An 8,131-nucleotide genomic window follows, 5' to 3' on the forward strand; every position below is an offset into this window, starting at 1 on the left:
CTTCTCTTCTCTTCTCTTCTCTTCTCTTCTCTTCTCTTCTCTTCTCTCTGTCTCTGTCTCTGTCTCTCTCCCTCTCCCATAAGGGATGGCCAGCTTCCTTCTATTTCCTTTTCCTGATGTGGGTGGAGAGGGAGATCATGATTCCTACCAGAATGTTACCAAGACTGCAGAACCTGTCCATTTCTTGGCACAGCTCCAAAAAACTCTGGAAACACCAGCAGCCTTCCTCCTTCTTGCCTGCACCAAGATCACGGCCCAGTCATCAGTAGGACTGCCAGGAAGCAGCAAGACATTTGTATGAAACCCTCTTTCCATTGTGGAGATAGCTGTTTCCTGCTGCTGATTTGAATTTGAGATGAGGAAGAAGGTGTAGAGAGAGTGTGTGTGGGGGGGGGGGGGGCGTTGTGGTGATACACGAATTATCACCCTACAGTGACAAGAGTCCAGAAATCAAGTTCAAGAGATTTAGCTCCACCTCTGACTTGCTGCATTGACCTTGTGTATTTGTGCCTCAGTTTCCCCATATATGAAATGAATTCAAAACTATCTGTTCTAACAACTTCACATGGCTGTTATGTAGCTCAAAAGAGATTATATATGTGAAAAATACTTTACAAAAGTATAAGTAGTCTTAGTAATATAAGACATTATTGTGAAATAAGGCCTCAGTTTCCTTTTCTGTAAAATGAGGGGATTAAATGAGATGACTTTTAAATTCATTCCAGTTCTAAAGCTCTATGACCTCAGAGGTGGCTGGTAGAGCAGCAGAGTGTTGGACTTGGAGTAAGAAGGCCTAAATTAAAATCTGCCTTCAGTCATTTACTAGCTGTGTGACCTGGACAAGTTGCTTAACCTCTGTTTGCCTGTTTCCTCAGCTATTTAATGGAGATAATAACAGCACCTATCTCACAGGGTCATTGTGAGGATCAAATGAGATATTACTTGCAAAAGTGCTTGGCACAGTGCCTGACACATAGTAGGTACTATAAAAATGATTTTTCCTTTCACCCTCTCCTCTTATGAAGCTTAGGGAAAGAATAGCACAGGCTGCTCTCAGTAAGAACAACCCTGAGCCTTCCACATATACCCAAAATCATCTCCATCCTGCACTCACAAACACAGGAATGGAGATTGGGCCTATGATTTCATTAGTGTAGAGATTTCTCAGTAAAGAAATTCTCCCTATCAATGCAGGTTGACACCTTCTCTGCAATTTCTAGTCTTAGAGAGCTGTCTGGTGCACTGAGAAATTAAGTGACTTGCCTAGGATCACACAGTCAGTTTATGTCAGAAGTAGGACCTGAATTCAGGTCTTTCTGATTTGAGGTTAATTCTTCTATCCTCTATGCCATGCTATTTCTCTCTCTCTCTCTCTCTCTCTCTCTCTCTCTCTGCCATTCTCTCTATTTCTCTCTTTCTCCATCTGTCTCTCCCCTTTGCCCTTCCCTCCCTCTCTTCTTTCCTCCCTCTTTCTCTCTCTTCTCTGCCTTCCTCCTCCCCTCCCCCTTTTTCTGTGTCTGTCTCTCTCTTTGTCTTTGTGTCTCTCTCCCCTCTCCCTCCCTTCTCTCTGTCTCTGTCTCTCTTTCTCCCTTCCTCCTCCCTCCCCCTCTCTCCTTTTCTCCCTCCTTCTGGTAGAGGTAAAGTATGATGAGTATTCAGAGACAGTCCCACACATGTGAATCACATTTACACTACCACCCTCAACTCTTCCCTCTTCCCCTCACTCTACCTTTCCTCACCATACTCAGGATCCTCCTGTAAAGTCAACTCTTTCCTCCCCATCCCCTACAACAACTCCTCTATTAGCCAGAGATGTGAGGACAGTCTATAATTTTCTATTGGCTTCCCCTCTGGTCAGTAACTGGGGAGGGCAACAGGGCTGTAAACAGAACTCTGTCTCCTAGGGCAACAGCATTTCAGCTTTTAATTTTTCATCTGGAAAAAAAATTAATTGCCTCCTTTTTCTGTCCTTTAACAAAAAAAATGCATGGCTTATAATAACCCTGTCTGTTGAAGTGGGCATTCTCTCTTTGGGGAAGGACTTAGTGGGTTATAGAAGATGCATAGTTCCTGCATATTCCTCCATCTAGAACTAGGGCTTCTCTCCAGATTAGTCAGTAGGACTGATTTAGCATCAAGTTGAAGTAATCTCCTTAGATACCTGAAAGCAATTTCATGAAACCAAAAAGTCTCAATGACTATCCTAGCCCTAAAGCCTTGCCTCATATGTCCAAGAAAGGTTTTGCTAGGACCTTTAAGGTATCTCAAAAGGCTCTACAGAGACTGGGGCTTCGGAGAGGGAGAGTACCTCTTTACTTCAAAGGATTTATTTCATAAGAATAGGTACCCTTAACCACCTCTGCACATTAAATCACAAGCTAACCTTATTTCTCCTCATTCTGTATAGTGTTAAAAAGTAAAATTCCTTTTTTGTTATTATGTAGTTGAAAAGTATAAACAAACATAAATGTTTCCCTATACAAAGAACAGAAAAAGAGGCCTTCATATAAAACCTCAACTCTTTTGTGGAACTTTTGTTCACATCTTTTCATCAATCCTCACAGAAGATCCACCCAATGAACTAAAGAACTTTCTTTGGTTCTTTTAACATTTAAGGAATCCCCAGTACAACACTTGGACTATCCATCTTGTTATACTTACTCTTAAAATAAAAAAGGTGTTGATTGCTATCTTTTGTTTTAAATTTGCCTTTATTTTCAAATCTAGATATATCTCTGCCTCTCCTTCACAGTCACTCATTGTAACAAAGAATTAAGTAGAGAAAAATAAATAGCTCGGCAAAGTTAACCAGCACATCAACCAAGTCTGACAGCATATCCGATGTTCCACACCTATAGTCCTCACTCCTGTAAATAAAGAAGAAAGATGGATTTTCTCCTCGCTTCCTGGGGGTCAAGTTTGAACATTATAATTACATCACTTTGGTTTTTTCCTTTCTTTCTTTCTTCCTTCCTTCCTTCCTTCCTTCTTTCCTTCCTTCTTTCCTTTCTTCCTTTCTTCCTTTTTTCCTTCCTTTCTTCCTTTCTTCTTTCTTTCTTTCTTTCTTTCTTCCTTCCTTCCTTCCTTTTTCCTTTCTTTCTTTCTCTCTCTTTCTTTCTTTTTACATTGTTGTAGTCATTATGTAGATTGTTTTCCTGTTTCTGCTTATTTGACTTCACATCAGTTTGTAGAAGACTTCCCATGCTTCTCTGTTATTATCCCTTACTCATGCTAGGTGAATGAACCACCTCCTTTCTGGTCCTTCCTTTAAGGGTCTTTCATGAAGATACCTGTGTGCACGTGACTTGTTAGTATGCAGCAGGCTGCTTACACCTGCTATTCACCTGCTCTTTGGGTCACCTGCAATTGTGATTCTTCTGAGATCATGGTGTTCCATGATGTGTAGTCTTGCAGCATCACTGGGAGATTCTTGGGGTTCAGAAGATGGCCTTTCACTACAATGAAAAGCCTAGGGTTGCTGAAATCACCACATAGTTTCTCAAATCTGATCCAACTCACTTTCTTTTTGCTATTCAATTCTGGACCTAGCTCATTGCCCACCTTCAGTGATTGTTCAGGTTATAGGGCAGCTAGTTGGCTCAGTAGATAAGATTACCACTCCTGGAGTCAGGAAGATCTGAATTTATATCTGGCCTCAGACATTTACTGGCTGTGTGACCTTGGGCAAGTCACTTAATCCTGTTTGCCTCATCTGTAAAATGGGGATAATAATGGCACCTACTTCCCAGGGTTGTTGTGAGAGTCAAATGAGATAATAATTGTAAAGTGCTTTGAATAGTGCCTGGCATATAGTAAGCATTATATAAATGATAGCTATTATTATTAAGTTTATGTATTATATTTAATATTATATTATATAATTATAGTATTATATATGATAATATATAATATTTAAGCTGAAACTTAAATACTTTGGCCACATAATAAGAAAATGGGACTCACTGGAAAAGATCTTTATGTTGGGAAAGATTCTAGGCAAAAGGAAAAGAGGAAGGCAGAAGCAGAGGATGAGATGGATATATAAACTTGGACAGACTTTGAGAGATAGCAGAGGGTAGAAGGGCCTGGTGTGCTATGGTCCACGAAGGGTCACGAAGAGTCAGACATGACTGAACAACTGAACAATAAACTATTATTATATATGTATTGATGAACTGAGCAGGCTGCTTTATAATCTGTGCAACATGTATTCTTCATCCACTTTACCTTCTCTGTGTGGATGGCTAAGTTGATCTCTTTTGAATGACCATAGATCTTATTTAAGAGGCCTCTCCTGTTCCAGGATTCGATGCACTTAGCCCAAAGTCATCTTCAAACAGCAGCACTGTAGAACCTCTCCATCAATAGAGAATCCTTCTTCTATTTGCAGTTAAGCACAGAACATCCTCTGTGGTCATGGATATCTTTGTTAAACATGTGGATACCTCTCTGTTTGATGTCTTGTTTGAAAGCTATACTTACTAGGTCACCGAATGTTAATGGGCTTGGAATCAGGAAGACCTGGGTTTAAATTCTACCTCTGACATTCACTTATGTGATTAGTTAGGCAAGTTACTTAAACTTTCTAAGCCTCAGTTTCCTCATCTGTAAAATAGCATAGCAATACCTATCTCCATGGGGTTGTTCTAAGGCTTGAAAGAACTAATATACATAAAGCACTTTGGCAAAGCTTATTAGTGCTATAAAAATGTCCAATATTATTACAGTCTTTAAGATGACATTTTTCAAAAAATAAGCCAATTTTTTAAACCAACAGTCAATCAACAGAATGAAATTATTATGTTTTTTGTACCTCTAAGTCAATTTTGGGACTGTGAAGATGTGGTTTGCTGTAGAAAATCATGTTTGCTGGTCCCTTTCTCATATTTTCATTAAGAATACCCTCTGCTTTTATGGACTAGTCTCATAACAGGAAAGAAGCCATGATATTTGCTAATGTTTTCTTGATTGCTTTTTTTTTTCTTGGTGGGGGGAAGAAAATACACCTTTAAGCTGAAAGACTTTGAACATGGTTCTGGTAATAGACCTCAACAGCTGTTTAAGGAGTAGGTTAGGGAAGCATGCAGAGGTTGGTACAAAGGGATGGATTTTTAAATTTTACTCCTCCTTGAATATAGATGAAAGAATGGGTACTACAAAAAAAAAAACACATGGGCTTGGGGACCTGAACATGTGGGTTCCAGGCTTGTTCTACCATGTTCTGGCTTGTCCTGTGACTTTGAGCTGGTCTCAAGTTCTCTGGGTCTAGAGTATCTTTAAGTTGGTAAGTGTAGAATACATCTTCTCCTTCCCCACAGTAAGATGTGATGTGCATCATAGGAAGTAGCTTTCAGCTTGAAGTCATTCACCCAAGTCTCTGGTGCGGTCTCTTCAGTGCTTGTCTGCCCCATGTGACTCATGGTTCTTTCTACATTCTTTCCTGTAGGCTGGTGACTATTTTATTAGAAAGCTCTTGGAGGAGTCTGAAAGGGTCTTAGTTTTTGGATCCTGAGAGACTGAAGACTGTGGTGTGGGAGTGTGATTCTGCTTGTGTGGAATGTCTGGGAAGGGTGGACACCAGAGACGGGACTCTGAAGCTGTTCAGATATTGCTGTGGGTTTAGCATGTCACTGAGAGAAGTTCACACAGATGTCCTCCTTCCTCTTACTCTCAAAGCAGCGGGTAATTCACACTTAGCATGAAATTGCAACTGTGGTTTACGCATATGCTCAAGACAACGCGTGCTGCATGCCCAACGCCCACGGAACTACAGAGAACGCTGTGTGCTGAAGGATGGGGGAAGACTGGGAGGGCCCACACTGAGCATGCTCAGGAACTGGTAGAAATCTCCCCCCTCCCCAACACACACACACAAAGGCTAATTGGGCATTTGCCCGGTGATGTGGGGTTCTAGACTTTCTGCACCTTTCTGGCCAGAGAAAAGAAATAGGAGCGACCTGCATCCCTGGAAACTGCCTAGGATTCTGGCATTAGGAGATTTCTGGTGGGCTTTCTAAGAAGCCTTTTCCACTCTGTTTGGTAAAAGCAGCTTTGAAAAACAAATCTACTTTGTCACTTACCTGGTGGAATCTAGGACTTATCCTGGGTGTGCGGATGGTGGGCCATTTGTAAAGTTCCTAAGAACCATATTAGAAAAATCAAGGGGATCTGGACCCAGAGCCAAGAGGCAGGAATTGTTACAGAATGTCAGAGACAGAAAGAAACCATTCTTAGAGTCACTCAAGTCCAATTCCCTCCTTTTACAAGTTCAGGATAGAAAGAAGCAAGTATTTATTAAGTGCTTGCTATGTGCCAGGCACTGTGCTAAACACTTTCCAAACATTGACAGCCACCACCACTACCCTAGGAGGTAGGTGCTGTTATTATCCTTATTTTACAGTTGAATTGAGGCAAAGAGAGGATAATTGACTTACCTGGGGTTCACATAGCTATTGTCTAAGGTTGGATTTGAATTCAGATCTCTCCTGAATCCAGGTCCAGTGAACAGAGTTCACTGTGCTACCTAGCTGACTCTGGAAGCATTTTGCCTATAGTCTTTGATATACCCTTCTCCAACATAAGACACACACACACACACACACACACACACACACACACACACACAGAGTTTCACCTGGATAGATTGTGGGCTTATCAATGGCAAGGGTCATTTCACTTTTGCCTTTTTATTCCCAATGTCTGTTACAGTGCATGCCACAAGGCAAGTACTTAATAAATCCTTGCTGTTTGCTTACTTGCCTATGGTCACATAGATAGTGAATTTCAGAGGTAAGATTCCTATTCAGATCTTTATGATTCCAATTCCAGGACAATTCACTGGGTCAGGCTGCATCTCTCAAAAGGAAAATCTATTAATTAAACATTAGATGCTAAATTTTTAGGTGAAGGCTCTGGCTCTGGCCCAGTAGGCTAAATCACGCACACACACAGACACACAGACACACACACACACACACACACACTTTTTCTTTCACTTTATTTTAAAATTAACATGCATTCATTTTCTCTCCTTTTACTTCCCAATTAAGAAAAATCCTTCTAACAAATATACATTGTCAAGCAAAACAAATTCCTAAATTGTCCATGTTCAAAAACATGTCCCATTTTTCAATTTCAATCCGTCATCTGTCAAGAAACAGGTAGCAAAGTGTATCAGTCCTCTGAAATCCTTTGGTCAGGTTCTTAAGTTTATCAAAGTTGTTTGTCTTTACAATGTTGTTATTGTATAAATTGTTCTTCTGGTTTTGCCCACTTCATTCTGCATCAATGTCGTCCTAAGTTTCTCTAAATCCATTCATGTTGTCATTTCTTGTGGTAGAAGAGTATTCCCTTACACTAATATACTATAATTTGTTCAGCCTTTCCCAGATTGGAAGGAATCCCTTGGTTTCCAGTTCTTTGACACCACAAAAAGCAGTGCTGTAAATATTTTTGAACATACTGGTATTTTTCCTTTTTATTTGATCTCTTTGGTGGTAAGCCTCAGAGTGTTATTGCTAGGTCAAAGGGTATGCACAATTTAGTGATTTGGGAGGCATACATTCAGAATTTTAACATGATTCCAAGAAGATCATATTCTAGTGAAATTCCCAGCATAATGAGGGAGCATGCATACATTCATTCATTCCACAAATATTCACTGAGTAACTATGTGCAAGGCATGCTTGACAGGATAAAAAGACAACTGGGACACTATCCCTATCCTCCAGAAACTTGAGTTAAAAAGTTAAAGTACACAAGAATTCAGTAACAATACAAGAGATATCACAAGGCAGAGCACGGTCAAGGACTCAATCAGTGGTACGGACAGTAAATGCTTATGAGTGGGAGGGGTAACTGGGGCCTTAGTGCTAAAAATTGGTGACTAATTGGTGAGAAAGAAACTGAGGCAGTCAAACTTTCTGGTTCTACCACAGGGATTTAAAAGGGATAGACACCCCTTTTCAACATCATTTTGAGATTTTACCCAATGGGAAGCAAAGTGCTAGTACCCTATTTCTAAAGCTAACTTTGAAATCTTGTATCATTTCACTTTTCTGTTTGTTTTTGTTTGTTTTTTGGTTAATTGTCTTCTCTCAGGAAAATATGGTTAGGATAAGCAACCCATTTG

Source organism: Vombatus ursinus, unplaced genomic scaffold (genome assembly GCF_900497805.2).
Source record: "Vombatus ursinus unplaced genomic scaffold, bare-nosed wombat genome assembly UNPS02014793.1, whole genome shotgun sequence".
Classification (NCBI taxonomy): domain Eukaryota; kingdom Metazoa; phylum Chordata; class Mammalia; order Diprotodontia; family Vombatidae; genus Vombatus; species Vombatus ursinus.